We start from the raw sequence: 17,358 nt of genomic DNA on the forward strand, positions 1-17,358 counted from the left end.
AGAAAAACAGACAGACAGACAGACAGACAGACAGACAGACAGACAGACAGACAGACAGACAGACAGACAGACAGACAGACAGACAGACAGACAGACAGACAGATTTCACTATCTCAGCCACAGCCAAATGCAGGCCAATAATAGATACCTGAGGGTTACCTCTGTGTCAAACATTGCAGCTATTTCAGAAAGGCTCATCGAAATGTATGTGAAACCTTTCATTTCTTGTTTTAAGGAGGCCTTTGGGCAATTATTGTTCCTCGTGGTTACTGTGGTATAGCTAACAAAGAGAATGCATAGCAGATTGGTGGTCTCTGGAGTATCATACACACAATCAGCACACTAAGCTTAGATGAAAGTGAGGAAGTCTACTTGTATGTTAACAGATGTAAATAAGTAAGGAGCTAGATAGAAAGGCTTATCATCATCAACGCCTGTTACTGAAAATACTACTCTCAGCAGAGATGACTTGAAGCGTCATTCAGCTATGCTCTCAACTTGAGTTTTAAACGTGCTGGTAAAATGCCTTTATTGTGCCTGAATTAGAATCGTCTCTGTGGAGTACGTGTTCATATTCTATAAGTTAATATATGTTTTCTATCCGCGTTGTACATGAATAATGCAAAATGCATGAACTGAGGATTGGCACACGGTGGTTCTTTGTAAACTGTATTCCTGATTGTCTTCTGAAGGCTGTTATTGTCCCCCAGTGGCCGATTGCATTGGTGCTTAGGCATAATATTGGAGGGAAATACTGTAGCAGTTACTACACATGGCTAGGAGCATCGTTAGCGTCGTCGCTAAGTGTATCTTCAAGGCATGATGCATCTTTAAGCAGGACTAAAGGTTAATATATGTGACATGCTGAGAACACTTCATGCATATAGTGGGCTACAGGGTATCTAGTAGAATCGTTAGCATCATTGCTAACTCCTACACTCATATTGTCAAGGTATGATTTATTTTTTTATTTTTTATTTTACCGTTATTTTACCAGGTAAGTTGACTGAGAACACGTTCTCATTTGCAGCAACGACCTGGGGAATAGTTACAGGGGAGAGGAGGGGGATGAATGAGCCAATTGTAAACTGGGGATTATTAGGTGACCATGATGGTTTTGAGGACCAGATTGGGAATTTAGCCAGGACACCGGGGTTAACACCCCTACTCTTACGATAAGTGCCATGGGATCTTTAATGACCTCAGAGAGAGTCAGGACACCCGTTTAACGTCCCATCCGAAAGACGGCACCCTATACAGGACAGTGTCCCCAATCACTGCCCTGGGGCATTGGGATATTTTTTAGACCAGAGGAAAGAGTGCCTCCTACTGGCCCTCCAACACCACTTCCAGCAGCATCTGGTCTCCCATCCAGGGACAGACCAGGACCAACCCTGCTTAGCTTCAGAAGCAAGCCAGCAGTGGTATGCAGGGTGATGCATCTGTGAGGTGAATCAGGGGTTAATACTGTAACGTCACATGCAGATGACAATATGTAGGATGGGGGAAACGGTAAGTAGGCTAAGTAATTGCCATGCTCTGGGTGATTTGATTCAGTGTTCATTTACATAATCATCATAATAATACACTAATTCCATACTTAAACCTTTTGTGCTGTAATGAGTGCTAATTATCATCAGTATACACCATAGAACAACAGTATTTTAGTCGTGCTTGCTTGCTAATGAATAACGAAACTTTTTTTGCATTAATGCATATTTTTATTTATTGTGATCCATGTAGCTACCCACTCCTGAGGCATTTACTTAAATGGAGAGTCTACTCATCTTAATTAATTAATTAATGTCTCCTTATAGTATACGTTCTTTAACAATCCTCTATGGCCATAGTGTCATTGACCCACATTTTGGTTTGTTAATTTTAAATTTATCAAGATTGTTGACTGTAAATGACTTGGTAGCTAGATGGTAATAGGTGGTAGATAGTCAATAGTTGTGAATATGTTCCAAATAACAAACAAAATCATCAGCCTTAATAATCAACGTCCAAAATCTGTTCCTGCACTGCAAATGTCAATGTTCCTTTAATATCTTTGCACACTGTTATTTAAATATTATTTAATTATTATAACAAAGTGGTAACTACCCTAATATTGGGATATGCATATTTTAAGGAACTCATACTCTTGTGTTAAAGGGCATTTTATTTGGTTATTCTCAAGGAAATACAGAATTCAAAATATCAATCAAGTTAAAAGACAATTCAAAAGGTTGAATAAATAATATCAAACTAGAACAAATCAAACAGTTCCACAGGCTGCTGGTCGGTCGGGGAAAACCTAATCTGTTGTCCAACTGATTGTATTCAACTGAAACGTGTCTACCGCATTTACCCCTACCCCTCTGAATCAGAGAGGTGCGGGGGGCTGCCTTAATCGACATCCAGGGAACATTGGGTTAACTGCCTTGCTCAGGGGCAGACGTACAGATTTTTACCTTGTCAGCTCAGGGTTTCGATCCAGCAATCTACTGGTTACTGGCCCAACGATTTAACCACTAGGCTAGCAGTTGGATGGGGAGGGAGTTGTGGTGGTCGCTGCTGTATCCAGGGTTGGCGAGGGGGCTTGTTTTTAACGCTGAGTGTAGGAATACCCTAACTCCCCAAATAAATCTCAGAGAATAAGTTATACATAACCACTTATTACTTTACTTTTATTACTAATTAGCTGCCTCCAAACAATCATTAGCATATAATTTTATTAATATGGAACTGGGCCACCAGCATCACTCACTAAGTAAATGTCATGCAGATTGGTTTTCCTCGTCTCCTCTCACTAATGGTCAAGTCTTTAAATCAGGTTACTAGTTACTCTTAGAACAGATGTTGCTTTTCAACACATCCGTGTGTCTAGTTAGTGACGACACATGTTGTGTTACTTCTAACACAATCATTGTGTCGGCAAAACATGATTTGTGTATTGTCTGAGTAGGTTTCCCTGGACTGCATATCTAACTAACACATCTACAAATCTTTCAAGAAGAATATTTTGCATGTACACGATTTGTTTCATGTAAGATTTTGTATGCGGAGTGCTGTATTTTAAAAATGTCTACTTTCTTCTACACGTCTTCCCCAACCATTTACAGAATTTTGAAGTGGATTTTAGTGGAATACAACACAATATGTGTGAAAAATGTGTGCCTAGTTAGGGACGACACATGTTCTGTTACTTTGACCCTAATCAGTGTGTTAATACATTTACACAAATCATGTTTGTGCCAACACAGTGATTGTGTTACAAGTAACACAACGTGTCATCCCTAACTAGACACACAGATATGTTAAAAAATATCACAATTGTTGCTTTTAACAAATCTGTTTGAGTGTATGCAGTAAGCGTGAACCAACCAGAACTCAGAGGGAGAGAGAGAAAGAGAGAGAGAGATAACTAAGAATATCTACAGTTCAAGTCGGAAGTTTACATACACCATAGCCAAATACATTTCAACTCAGTTTTTCACAATTCCTGACATTTAATCAGAGTAGAAATCCCCTCTCTTGGGTCAGTTAGGATCACCACTTTATTTTAAGATTGTGAAATGTCAGAATATTAGTGGAGAAAATGATGTATTTCAGCTTTTGTTTATTTCATCACATTCCCAGTGGGTCAGAAGTTTACATACACTCAATTAGTATTTGGTAGCATTGCCTTTAAATTGTTTAAATTGGGTCAAACGTTTCAGGTAGCTTGCTCTTGTTTACCACAAGCTTCCAACAATACGTTGGGTGAATTTTGGCCCATTCCTCCTGACAGAGCTGGTATAACTTAGTCAGGTTTGTAGGCCTCCTTGCTCGCACACGCTTTTCAGTTCTGCACAAATTCTTTATGGGATTGAGGTCAGGGCTTTGTGATGGCCACTCCAATACCTTAACTTTGTTGTCCTTAAGCCATTTTGCTACAACTTTGGAAGTACGCTGGGGTCATTGTCCATTTGGAAGACCCATTTGCGGCCAAGCTTTAACTTCCTGACTGATGTCTTGAGATGTTGCTTCAATATACACGCATAATTTTCCATCCTCATGATGCCATCTATTTTGTGAAGTGCACCAGTCCCTCCTGCAGCAAAGCACCCCTACAACATGATGCTGCCACCCCCGTACTTCACGGTTGGGATGGTGTTCTTCGAATTGCAAGCCTCCCCCTCTTTCCTCCAAACATAACGATGGTCATTATGGTTAAACAGTTCTATTTTTGCTTCATCAGACCAGAGGACATTTCTCCAAAAAGTAAGATCTTTGTCCCCATGTGCAGTTGCAAACCGTAGTCTGGCTTTTTTATGGCAGTTTTGGAGCAGTGGCTTCTTCCTTGCTGAGCGGCCTTTCAGGTTATGTCGATATAGGACTCGTGTTACTGAGGTTATAGATACGTATGTACCTATTTCCTCCAGCATCTACACAAGGTCCTTTGCTGTTGTTCTGGTTTTGATTTGCACTTTTCACACCAACGTACGTTCATCTCCAGGAGACAGAACGCGTCTCCTTCCTGAGCGATATGACGGCTGCGTGGTCACATGGTGTTTATACTTGCATACTATTGTTTATACAGATGGAAATGGTACCTTCATGCATTTGGTAATTGCTCCCAAGGATGAACCACACTTGTGGAGGTCCACAAATTTTTTTCTGAGGTCTTGACTGATTTCTTTTCATTTTCCCATGATGTCAAGCAAAGAGGCAATGAGTTTGAAGGTAGGCCTTGAAAGACATCCACAGGTACACCTCCAATTGACTCAAATTATGTAAATTAACCTATCAGAAGCTTCTAAAGCCATGACATCCTTTTCTGGAATTTTCCAAGCTGTTTAAAGCCACAGTCAACTTACTGTACGTAAACTTCTGACCCACTGGAATTGTGATACAGTGAATTATAAGTGAAATAATTTGTCTGTAAACAATTGTTGGAACAATTACTTGTGTCATGCACAAAGTAGATGTCCTAACCGACTTGCCAAAACCTTAGTTTGTTAACAAGATTTTTGTGGAGTGGTTGAAAAACGAGTTTTAACGACGCCAACCTAAGTGAATGTAAACTTCCGACTTCAACTGTATATCTCCCTTAGCTACATATCTCAATAGGATGAATTGTAGGTATATTTTTCACTTTGCTCATACACTCCATGAATAGTCATTTATATAGGAGTTTGGTTTAATTTGTTATAATTATATTCTGCTATTAAAGTATTGATTAAAATGACTTATGTAATTAAAGTTAGATTTATCCCCCAAAAGACTATTATAAGGAAACACTATCATCTACTGTATATTCAAGTAAACAAGCAAACCTTATTATGGCGACTCGTGAATATGTGTTGCTCCTATACCCTATATGTGGGATTAAATTATCAGCTATAGTCTCTTTGATTATGCACTTCCTGTTCATGCTCTTGATCTTAGGGAATTGTAGTTTGAGTATCCTCTTTCTTGTAGTGTTTTGTGAGTTTCTTCACTTCATTCAGTGCCTTCATTCAGCAAGTCTTCATACCCCTTGACTTATTCCACATTTTGTTGTGTTACAGCCTGAATTCAACATGGATTAAATTGTTTTTTTTCTTCTCACCAATGTACACACAATACCCCTTAATGACAAAGTGAAAACATGTTTTAAGAAATACAGAAATATCTCATTTACATAAGTATTCACAACCCTGAGTAAATACGTTGTAGAAGCACATTTGGCAGTGATCACAGCTGTGAGTCTTTCTGGGTAAGTACTGTATTTAAGCGAATTCCACACCTGGATTGTGCAACATTGGCCCAATATTCTTTTTGAAAATACTTCAAGATCTGTCAAATTGGTTGTTAATCATTGCTTGACAAACATCTTCATGTCTCGCTATAGAACTCAGCCACTCAGGGACATTCACTGTCTTCTTGGTAAGAAAGCCAAGTGTATATTTGTCCTTGTGTTTTAGGTTATAGTCTTGCTGAAAGGTGAATTCATCTCCCAGTGTCTGGTGGAAAGCAGACTGAAGCAGGTTTTCCTCTGATTTTGCCTGTGCTTAGCTCCCTTCCATTTCTTTTTATTCTGAATATCTTCTCAGTCCTTAATCTCAGGTCTTCTGAAATCTCTTAGTTTCGAGGCATGGTTCACATCAGGCAATGCTTCTTGTGAATAGCAAACTCAAATTTTGCGAGTGTTTTTTATAGGGCAGGCCAGCTCTTACCAACATCACGTCTCATTGATTGGACTCCAGGTTAGCTGACTCCTGACTCCAATTAGCTTTTGGAGAAGTCATTAGCCTAGGGGTTCACATACTTTTCCAACCTGCACTATGAATGTTTAAATGATGTATTCAATAAAGATCAGAAAATACAATAATTTGTGTGTTATTAGTTTAAGCACACTGTGTTTGCTTATTGTTGTGACTTAGATGAAGATCAGATTGAATTTTATGGCCAATTTATGCAGAAATCCAAGTTGTTCCAAAGGGTTCACATAATTTTTCTTGCCACCGTACAGTACCAGTCAACAGTTTAGAAACACCTACTCATTCAAGGGTTTTCTTTATTTTCTACCATTTTCTACATTGTAGAATAATAGTGAAGACTATGAAATAGCACATATGGAATCATGTAGTCACCAAAAAAAGTGTTTAAAAAAATGTCTTGTATATTCTTCAAAGTAGCCACCTTTTGCCTTGGTCAAGGCTACAACGGCGCCAGTGCAACGAGTGGAGTCTACTCAAGTTTTCAAAAGCTCATATCAGACCGAGCGTAATAGCATAATTCGTCTTATGTAGAACTTTATGAGTTTTAGTTTAGAAAACGATCTCTACGCAGTTACAGAGATGGTAAAAAACGACTTAGCATCAGGGAAACTGGGCAAAAGGGAGTGGTGAATAAAATAAAGCAGTTCTGTAACATCTTTAGTTCTCCTTAATTGCCGGCCTCAACGCGTTACGGAAAGAGACGAAGTGTATAGGGAGCTCTGTGACAGGTTATCTGCAGATGCAAACAGATCACCTTTAGCGGACAACAGCGGTTTGTGATTTTCTTCATACTGGTGAACCAGTGTTTGAGTTGTGTGGTTGCAATATCAACAGTCCCTATATATATATATATATATATATATATATATATATATATATATATATATATATATATATATATATATATATATATATATATATACTATGGTATATCTTGGCATGCATCATATTATTAGGCTACCATGCATAATGAAGCAATCCATATTATTTGGCATTAACAAACATGTTTAACGCACAGCAAATTTCTATCCGACCTGGGAGAGAGCACGAGGATGGCTCATATCATGCAGGTAAATGCAGCCTATACAGGACAGAGGAATTGTATTGTTTTATCTGTTGGTTGCTGATTAGTATGCTGTTGTATCCAAAATGTAATTTACATTCTGCAATGTTTTAATTTACAACTTTCATTACTGAAAAGTAATTACATTATTGCCGCCAGCCAGCAGTCTAAATGATGGCTGCCTTGCGACACTGTGTATAGGTTTGTGAAATGCTATTGTCACGAATCCCGCTTCCTGAGTCTGTGTTTGCCTGTGTTTCTGTCCTGGAGTGTGTTTCCGGTGTCCTGGAACGCACCCTGTCTGGTTGCCGGGCGAATTAGCTTGTTGGGAGATCGATGTTCACCCGCACCTGTATCCCATCAGTAATCTGCACACCTGTCCTGATCATCACCTCTCCCCTTCAAAAGCTCTGACCTGACATCCATTCCCTGCTGGATCGTTAGCCAAGAACAGTATGTTGTGCCCACGAACCAGCCTCCAGTTTATATAGTTTGTTTTGTTTAGTTTTATTGTTTTGTATGTCTTGCTTGACTTTAACTTACCGCCGTTTGTTTTGTTTACAGCCATTCACCCGGAACCCATACCCCATCCCTGTCTGCTCGTCGCCAGTGTGTTGTTATCCATTGGATCTGCCTATCCACTCCCATCGATCCACCTCCGCTGTCCGCTCCTCCACCCGGAACTATCTACCTCCACATTCTCATTGATTAATAAATACTCACCATCTTTTTACTCACCTTGTCCTGGTCTGCTTCTGGGTCCAATTCTGGTAAACCCTGACAGCTATGCTTAACATGAGAAAATAATTACCAAATACTCCTACCAATAAACATTTATCCATTAGCTAAAGCTAAGCTATAGGATTATTGCCCTGGCACCACAGAACGCCTGTCATCGATTCGATAGCCAGCAGCATAGTCACAAATCCAGCACCTTGGGGAGATGGGGAGGACGATACTATGCCAGTATAGGTAACACTGGCCAATTTGCTGTGTGTACGTGACCAACACCAATAAACGTTGATTTAATTTGTGCATCTCTCTCCCCGCCACTCTAGCATGCATTCAACAAACCCACATTCTGACAGACAGCCAGTGTGTGTATAGGCGCTACTCACATCTTTGTACAGATTACTTTTTAGACTAGAATAAAATACTAATATTCACAGTGAACTCAGAACAGTGGTTGCCATGGAAATGCATTGTGCCTGTGGGTCTATAGGAGTTGTGTTGGTGTGTGTGTGTGTCCATCATGTTCATGTGTCTGTGAGTGCTGTGTGTGTGTGTGTGTGTGTGTGTGTGTGTGTGTGTGTGTGTGTGTGTGTGTGTGTGTGTGTGTGTGTGTGTGTGTGTGTGTGTAGTGAGGCTGGAGTTCTCAGATAAGACTGGTGTCTCCATGGCTGAATAAAGGACTTGCAGCGTTGCTCCACTGAAAGTGGCCGACACAGTTATCAAGGAGTACGGGGACCCATACAAGACAGAGTACCGGAATCAAAACACAACCAGGGAGCAGGACAAGAGAGAAAGAGACCTAATAACACATTCATTAGACTACAAACCCTCCCTGGAGCCATTACACAGGCTTTCAATGGACTTTCAATGGACCATTCACAATGGTGTTTGTCTCTTATCGTAAAAAACGCACATTAATTTCCGAGGGCTTGGATGTGTGAATGTCTGTGTGTATAATAATTACGCAGAATTCATGGCAGAGCTTGTTATATGTCATAAAACATTAGGCCGTGAAAGGGTATTTTCTTATTATTTGGTCCATTATTGAGCTCCAGCATCAGATAGACTTGTAATTAAATCGCAATATTTACACGGACATCAAACACCCCATTATTACACTATTTGTTTATTGTCTTGTTCCAAATTAATTCCTTTCAATTGGCAAACAATTCCATAAGTTAATTAATCACTAATGCCATTTATTTATTCGCCAGCTTATTCGTCATACCCTGTTGAATGTGTTTTCATTTTAGCCAAGCCTTCTGCTCCATTCAGCTGATGTAAATGGGAGCTGTGTGTTTGTGTGTTTGTGCGTGAGTGAGTGAGTGAGTGAGTGAGTGAGTGAGTGAGTGAGTGAGTGAGTCAGTGAGTGAGTGAGTGAGTGAGTGAGTGAGTGAGTGAGTGAGTCAGTGAGTGAGTGAGTGAGTGAGTGAGTGAGTGAGTCAGTGAGTGAGTGAGTGAGTGAGTGAGTGAGTTAGTGAGTGAGTGAGTTAGTGTGTGAGTTAGTCAGTGAGTGAGTTAGTGAGTGAGTGAGTTAGTGTGTGAGTTAGTGAGTGAGTGAGTTAGTGAGTGAGTGAGTTAGTGTGTGAGTTAGTGAGTGAGTGAGTTAGTGAGTGAGTGAGTTAGTGAGTGAGTTAGTGAGTGAGTGAGTTAGTGAGTGAGTGAGTTAGTGAGTGAGTGAGTTAGTGAGTGAGTGAGTTAGTGAGTGAGTGAGTTAGTGAGTGAGTTAGTGAGTGAGTGAGTTAGTGAGTGAGTGAGTTAGTGTGTGAGTTAGTGAGTGAGTGAGTTAGTGAGTGAGTGAGTTAGTGTGTGCGTGCCCGTGTATGGTTTTTTTGCACATCACTGCATGTGCGAGCATTCGTGTATGCGCGTGTCATGTGCATGTGTGCATGCATATGCAGTTGCTTGTGTGCATCAGACAGGTTTACAGACAACCGTCTGCCTCTGCTCTGCAGCTGCTGTGGGTCAGTAGCCATTGTTTGGGAACATAATAGAAATCAATTAGAGGTTTGGCTGCCAGACTGCCTCGGCAGAAACCTGCTGTTAGACTGCTGTGTACGCCTGCGGCAGTGCCACTTTTCACGGGCGTCCATATTGGCAGAGCTAATCACACACTGCCCCGAGCCCTCAGCTGGGAGGGCCAACGCAACTGCAATCCTGAAAGGCTGCATACTGTACTTGGCTTAAGGCCAATGTACTCTGAATGCAGAGTTAGTAAGAGAGAGCAGGCTGTTAGGGCTGTGAGTGTGTACAGGTTTTAGTTTTTGGCCCTGGGCTAATACACTTTACTCATCTAATCAAGCTGACAGTGAGCAGTTGATTAGGGGGAGCATGTTGTCTCCTCTCCTTCATCTCAATAATCAAAATTGTCCTCTCTCCCTTGTCTCTGTGAAAACCCAAAAATGTCTGCTTAAAAGACTCACTCTCCCCACTTATAAGATGGCATACTGACATCGTACGTACACTGCAAATTGGCCAGTGCTACCCAGTGTTGATTTTTCAGTGTAACTTTTCTAGTGTTGATTCAGGTGTTAAAATAATAACCGAAACCACGCTCATCATTATCATATTTCCCAGCATGCGCTATTGCAGGTAGATTTTTTTTAAATTGTTTGTTTCAATAATAATGTTTTTGCATGTACATGTGTTAATTTAACACTGAAAAGTGTGAACCCGTATAGAGTGTTCAATTTAACACGGTCAGTGTTGATTTAACGCCGGATCATTTTCTGTGTAGCTGGTTCACAATCATTGTGAGGAAACATACACCACATGGCCAAAAGTATGTTCCCTCTAATTTTTGGGGGCACTGAGAACATTTGGAAACGTGAACATTGTGAGAATTTTGTGGAACTTCTGGTGTACATTTACAGTGAACACTGAGGCTGTACCCTTAGCGTTTTAGACAGTAGCCAATAGGCTAGTGTGGCTATTTGAGCATAATTTAGGCCTACCAACTAAACACCAACTAAACCAATGGAGCAAATCCCATAATATTTTCACATTGATTTCTATGAAATAGCGAACAGTAGCCTGTGATGTTCAGTGCAGGCTTACACTGAATGAAACGTTTTAAAACATTTTTAAATTATGAAGTGCTTGACATAAATTCATAATTTTTTACTTGGTCTGTAAACACCATGGTCCAAATAGGTGACTGTAAATTGCATTGCATTGTGTTGTATAACGCAAGTAACCACTCTACAAAATGAAATGTATTATTACCAGAGAATCAGACAATGTCGGCTACCCATCTGCCTATAGGCTTATTTACATATGCAAGCCTGTCTCAAAATGCAACACTACCCCTTTAATTAAGACATAAGATTTTTACCTGACTGGCTTTTCAAAGACAGCTTGAAATGTAGCCTACACGTTTGTTGGTCTTGTTGGAAGCAGTAACTCCCCATTGCTGACCTATACTCGCGGCTCTGATCTGAACAGATCTGAAAAGCTAATTCACACGCGGGTGGGTGATTGATAGACCCCTCGTGGGCTACCCCCGCCTACAGAATTCTACTCCGTTTCGCTCTGGCTCTCCGTACAACAAAATCACAGACAATCTTGTAACGTTAGGTTTGTTTTGGTTTGTTGCATTGAAAAGGGGCTGCTATGATGTTGATTCGATTACAGGGAAAACGTGGATGATATATAGTGCAAACAATCTCCTGTGTCTCTGCGACATGGAATTTCCTCTGCGCGGCAGTCCTGGAGGAAGCTCGCAGCTTAGAGGGAATACTGATGGACACCTAATCATCGAAAATCTCATTCCAAAATCATGGGCATTATTATGGAGTTGGTCCCCCCTTTGCTGCTATAACAGCCTCCACTCTTCTGGGAAGGGTTGACACTAGATGTTGGAACATTGCTGCAGAGATTTGCTTCCATTCAGCCACAAGAGCATTTGTGAGGTTGGGCACTGATGTTTGGCGATTAGGCCTGGCTTGCAGTCACCGCTCCAATTCATCCCAAAGGTGTTCAATGGGGTTCAGGTCAGGGCTCTGCGCAGGCCAGTCAAGTTTTTCCACACCGATCTTAACAAACCATTTCTGTATGGACCTCGCTTTGTGCACGGGGTCATTGCCATGCTGAAACAAGTAAGGGCCTTTCCAAAACTGTTGCCACAATGTTGGAAGCACAGAATCATCTAGAATGTCATTGTTCACTTGAACGAAGGGGCCTGGCCCGAACCATGAAAAACAGCCCCAGACCATTACTCCTCCTCCACCAAACTTTACAGTTGGCACTATGCATTGGAACAGGTAGTGTTCGCCTGGTATCCGCCGAACCCAGATTAGTCCGTCGGACTGCCAGATGGTGAAGCGGAATTCCTCACTCCAAAGAACGCGTTTCCACTGCTCCAGAGTCCAATGGCGGAAAGCTTTACACCACTCCAAGCAACGCTTGGCATTGCGGCGCATAGCGCTATTAGGCTTGTGTACAACTGCTCGGCCATGGAAACCCATTTCATGAAGCTCCCGACGAACAGTTCTTGTGCTGACGTTGCTTCCAGAGGCATTTTGGAACTCAGTAGTGAGTGTTGCAACCAAGGACTGATGATTTTTACGCTCTTCAGCACTTGGCAGTCCTGTTCTGTGAGCTTGTGTGGCCTACCAATTCACGGCTGAGACGTTGTTGCTCCTAGACGTTTCCACTTCACAATAAGAGCACTTACAGTTGACCTGGGCTGCTCTAGCAGGGCAGGAATTTGACAAAATGACTTGTTGGAAAGGGGGCATCCTATGACGGTGCCATGTTGAAAGTCACTGAGCTCTTCAGTCAGGCTATTCTGCTGCCATTGTTTGTCTATGGAGATTACATGGCTGTGTGCTCGATTTGATACAACTGTCAGCAACGGGTTTGGCTGAAATAGTGTAAACCACTAATTTGAAGGGGTGTCCACATACTTTTGTATATATAGTGTATGTGTTGTTCTCAGGTGAACGAGACACCCCTGTGACCTTTTAAAAGCCTCAGCTCTCTGTTTGAGTGGTGGTCTCTCACTCTTCCTGTGTTGTGTTTGTACCCCACTACTTCCCCAGTTAATCACCACACAAGTCTCACTGCTGTTGCAGCTATCTGGGAGCTGAGATATGGACCGGAGCCAAATAGAAAGGCTCAGTGTTCTCTCACCCAATCTGAAATGTATTGAGCAAAGTGGCTCATTGATTACTATTGATAAAGCCAAGCCAGCCGATGGAGAGCGAGAGAATAGGGGTTGTAGGAGAGCAGGTTCTGCTTTGAGACACCTTTGTCAGTGTCTTGGCATTTTGGTCTGAACAAAGTTCCCGTCTCAGTGCTTTTCAATTATGCTGTTGTAGCAACTCTGACTGCATCACAAAATGAGTTCTACACTCCCCACACTGCCCTGGGCTAATGGATTAATTTATTGGACACTTGTTGTTATATTATTGTATTAAGTGTCATTCGATTTTACTCCTGAGAGAGTCTGAAAAATGTTCTTGGACAGATTCCCGTTTCCACCCCCTCCTTTCTCTCAGTGAAGCCTGTTGATATGTCTGTGTTACTCTCTTCAAGACCGAACACCATTAGCTAGTAAAAATGACCAGTCTACAGCAGTAATGTTTATGGCAAAAGCTAGCTGCCAAGTAGCCTAACTGCTAATTGTTTATCAGGCAAAGACGGATGCCCATAATGGGACTCCAATAGTTATTCCAGCACCATTCCAGCTCTCTCATCTGTCCTGTTCTGACTGAACTCAAATGGCAATGGAATCAACACGCACACATCCGGCTGTTGTTGGGGGTCCCATGGGGCGGTGCACAATTTGCCCAGCGTCGTCGTCAGGTTAGGGGAGGGTTTGGCCGGAGTAGGCCGTCATTGTAAAATACACATTTTTTCTTAACTGACTTGCCTAGTTAAATAAAGGTCAGATAAAAATTGTAAATAAAAGAGCCACTCACTGAACTGACATTTGGCTAAAGAAGCATTATAGAAATGACTCTGGATGTGTGTGTGTGTTTGCATTACAGGTTGAAGGAAGTGAAGAGACAGTTATTAATGGTCAGCGGAGGAGCATTAGGAGATGATTAGTCTCCCATCCCAGAGTTCCCCACTCAGTCTGTGATCACCATGGCTGTTCCATTTAGTTCTGCCTCTGGGTCCCGGGGGTGTGACAAAGCAGGTCAGGTTCAATAATAGTATAATAAAGTAGAGCCCTCCACACCCACCCCCAACCCCAACCAGAGAGAGGATCAGTGCATAAACAGCATTGGATTGGCTGTTGCCTCAGTACTGTCAGACATGCATTATAGTGTAAATCTTTACTGGCGGCTCTTCACAGCTGAATAGCCACACTTCACTCCTTATTCTTTACAGTTCGTCGAGCCAAACAGCTAGTTGGTGTCCTGTGGTCCTGCGACTCTGAGACAGAATGGAATAAAACAAGCATGGAGCATCGATGTGGGTCAGAGGAATGCAGAGATTTCTTGATTGCTTTGATTGTGCTGCTTGTGTGTGTGTGTGTGTGTGTGTGTGTGTGTGTGTGTGTGTGTGTGTGTGTGTGTGTGTGTGTGTGTGTGTGTGTGTGTGTGTGTGTGTGTGTGTGTGTGTGTGTGTGTGTGTGTGTGTGTGTGTGTGTGTGTGTGTGTGTGTGTGTGTGTGTGTGTGTGTGTGTGTGTGTGCGTGCGTGTGTGTCCCTTTCCACCCATTTTCATTGGTGAGCAGAGATCAATTGAAAGATCAAAGGTGAAGCCACCACCGTCTAACATCAATCAATCAATACTAACTATTTGTTTTAGAAGGATCCATTGATTCTATTCCAGCTCGGTCTCAAATCAAATCACATTTTATTGCTCACATACACATGGTTAGCAGATGTTAACGCGAGTGTAGTGAAATGCTTGTGCTTCTAGTTCCGACAGTGCAGCAATATCTAACAAGTAATCTAACAGTTCCACAAGCTCTTTAATACACACAAATCTAAGTAAAGAGATGAAATAAGAATATATACATATACCTATATGGATGAGCGATGACCGAGCGGCACAGAGAAGATGCAATAGATTGTCTAAAAATACAGTATATGCACATATGAGATGATTAACGAAAGATATGTAAACATTATTAAAGTGGCATTATTAAAGTGACTAGTGATCTGTTTATTAACCCCGGTGTCCTGGCTAAATTCCCAATCTGGCCCTCAAACCATCATGGTGTAACGTTCCTGACCTATTTTTATGTTATTTTGATTATGTTTAGTTGGTCAGGGCGTGAGTTGGGGTGGGCATTGTATGTTGTGTGTGTTTGGTTAGTCCATGGGTGTTGTATGTGTATGGGATAGTGTTTGTTAGGTTGTCTAGTTATGTCTATGGCTGCCTAGATTGGGTCTCAATCAGAGACAGCTGTCATTCATTTGTCTCTGATTGGGAGCCAGATTTAAGGTAGCCATAGGCAGTAGGCTTTTGTGGGTGTTTGTTTCCTGTGTCAGTGTTTGGACCACACAGGACTGTTTAAGGTTAGTCACGTTTGTTATTTTGTAGGTTTAAGTGTTTTCTTGTTGTTTCATTAAATCATGAACACTTACCTCTCCGCATCTTGGTCCTATCCATGCTCCTCCTCGTTTGAGGAGGAGAACGACATTGACAGCCTTTACAGAAACACCCACCACAACAGGACCAAGCGGATTGAGGAGAGAGAAAAGGAACTACAGCAATGGGGAAAAGAGGAATGGACTTGGGAGGAGATTCTGGACGGAGAAGGAGCCTGGGCAGAGCCAGAGGAGTGTCGCCGCCCCAAAGCGGAGCTGGAGGCAGCAAAAGCGGAGAGGAGGTTTTATGAGGCAAAAGCAAGGCAGAGCGGCTGGAAGCCCGAGAGGCTCACCCAAAAATTTCTTGGGGGGGGGCTAAAGGGGAGTGTGGCGAAGCCGGGTAGGATAGCTGAGCCAACTCCCCGGGCTTGCCGTGGAGTAAGAGGGCGTCGTACTGGTCAGACACCGTGTTATGCGGTAAAGCGCACGGTGTCCCCAGTACGCGTGCTTAGCCCAGTGCGGGCTATTCCACCTTGCCGCACTGGGAGGGCTAGGTTGGGCATCGAGCCGAGTGCCATGAAGCCGGCCCAACGTATCTGGTCTCCAGTACGTCTCCTCGGGCCGGCGTACATGGCACCAGCCTTACAGGTGGTGTCCCCGGTTCGCCTGCATAGCCCAGTGCGGGCTATGCCACCTCGCCGCACTGGCAGGGCTACGGGGACCGTTCAACCTGGTAAGGTTGGGGAGGCTCGGTGCTCAAGAGCACGTGTCCTCCTTCACGGTCCGGCATATCCGGCGCCACCTTCCCACCCCAGCTCAGTACCACCAGTGCCTACACCACGCACCAGGCTTCCAGTGCATCTCCAGAGCCCTGTTCCTCCTCCACGTACTCTCCCTATGGTGCGTGTCTCCAGCCCAGTGCCTCCAGTTCCGGCACCACGCACCAAGCCTCCTGTGCGTCTCCAGAGCCCTGGACGCACTGTTCCTTCTCCCCGCACTCGCCCTGAGGTGCGTGCCCTCAGCCCGGTACCTCCAGTTCCGGTACCACGCACCAGGCCTAGAGTGCGCCACGAGAGTCCAGTGTGCCCTGTTCCTGTTCCCCGCACTCGCCCTGAGGTGCGTGCCCTCAGCCCGGTACCTCCAGTTCCGGTACCACGCACCAGGCCTATAGTGCGTCTCAGCCGGCCAGAGTCTGCCGTCTGCCCAGCGGTGCCTGAACGGCCCGTCTGCCCAGCTCCGTCTGAGCCATCTGTCTGCCCAGCGCCGTCTGAGCCATCTGTCTGCCCAGCGCCGTCTGAGCCATCTGTCTGCCCAGCGCCGTCTGAGCCATCTGTCTGCCCAGCGCCGTCTGAGCCATCTGTCTGCCCAGCGCCGTCTGAGCCATCTGTCTGCCCAGCGCCGTCTGAGCCATCTGTCTGCCCAGCGCCGTCTGAGCCATCTGTCTGCCCAGCGCCGTCTGAGTCATCCGTCTGCCACGAGCCATTAGAGCCGCCCGTCTGCCACGAGCCAGTAGAGCCGTCCGTCAGTCAGGAGCCGCCAGAGCCGTCCGTCAGTCAGGAGCCGCCAGAGACGCCCGCCAGTCAGGAGCCGCCAGAGACGCCCGCCAGTCAGGAGCCGCCAGAGACGCCCGCCAGTCAGGAGCTGCCAGAGACGCCCGCCAGTCAGGAGCTGCCAGAGACGCCCGCCAGTCAGGAGCTGCCAGAGACGCCCGCCAGTCAGGAGCTGCCAGAGACGCCCGCCAGTCAGGAGCTGCCAGAGACGTCCGACAGTCCGGAGCTGCCCTACAGTCCGGAGCTGCCCTACAGTCCGGAGCTGCCCTACAGTCCGGAGCTGCCGGAGTCCCT

At 43.9% G+C, this 17,358-nt stretch overlaps 1 long non-coding RNA gene across 1 annotated transcript in view; it reads left to right on the plus strand.

Annotated features, from left to right (window-relative positions):
* Positions 1–8,087, plus strand: part of LOC129838887 (uncharacterized) — a 16,147-nt gene extending 8,060 nt beyond the window's left edge. The window contains exons 2-3 of the long non-coding RNA XR_008756923.1: positions 7,564–7,746; positions 7,858–8,087. This is a non-coding gene — a long non-coding RNA (uncharacterized LOC129838887). The remainder of the gene's footprint in view (positions 1–7,563; positions 7,747–7,857) is intronic.
* Positions 8,088–17,358: the final 9,271 nt, after the last annotated feature.

Source organism: Salvelinus fontinalis, chromosome 39 (assembly GCF_029448725.1).
Source record: "Salvelinus fontinalis isolate EN_2023a chromosome 39, ASM2944872v1, whole genome shotgun sequence".
Lineage (NCBI taxonomy): Eukaryota > Metazoa > Chordata > Actinopteri > Salmoniformes > Salmonidae > Salvelinus > Salvelinus fontinalis.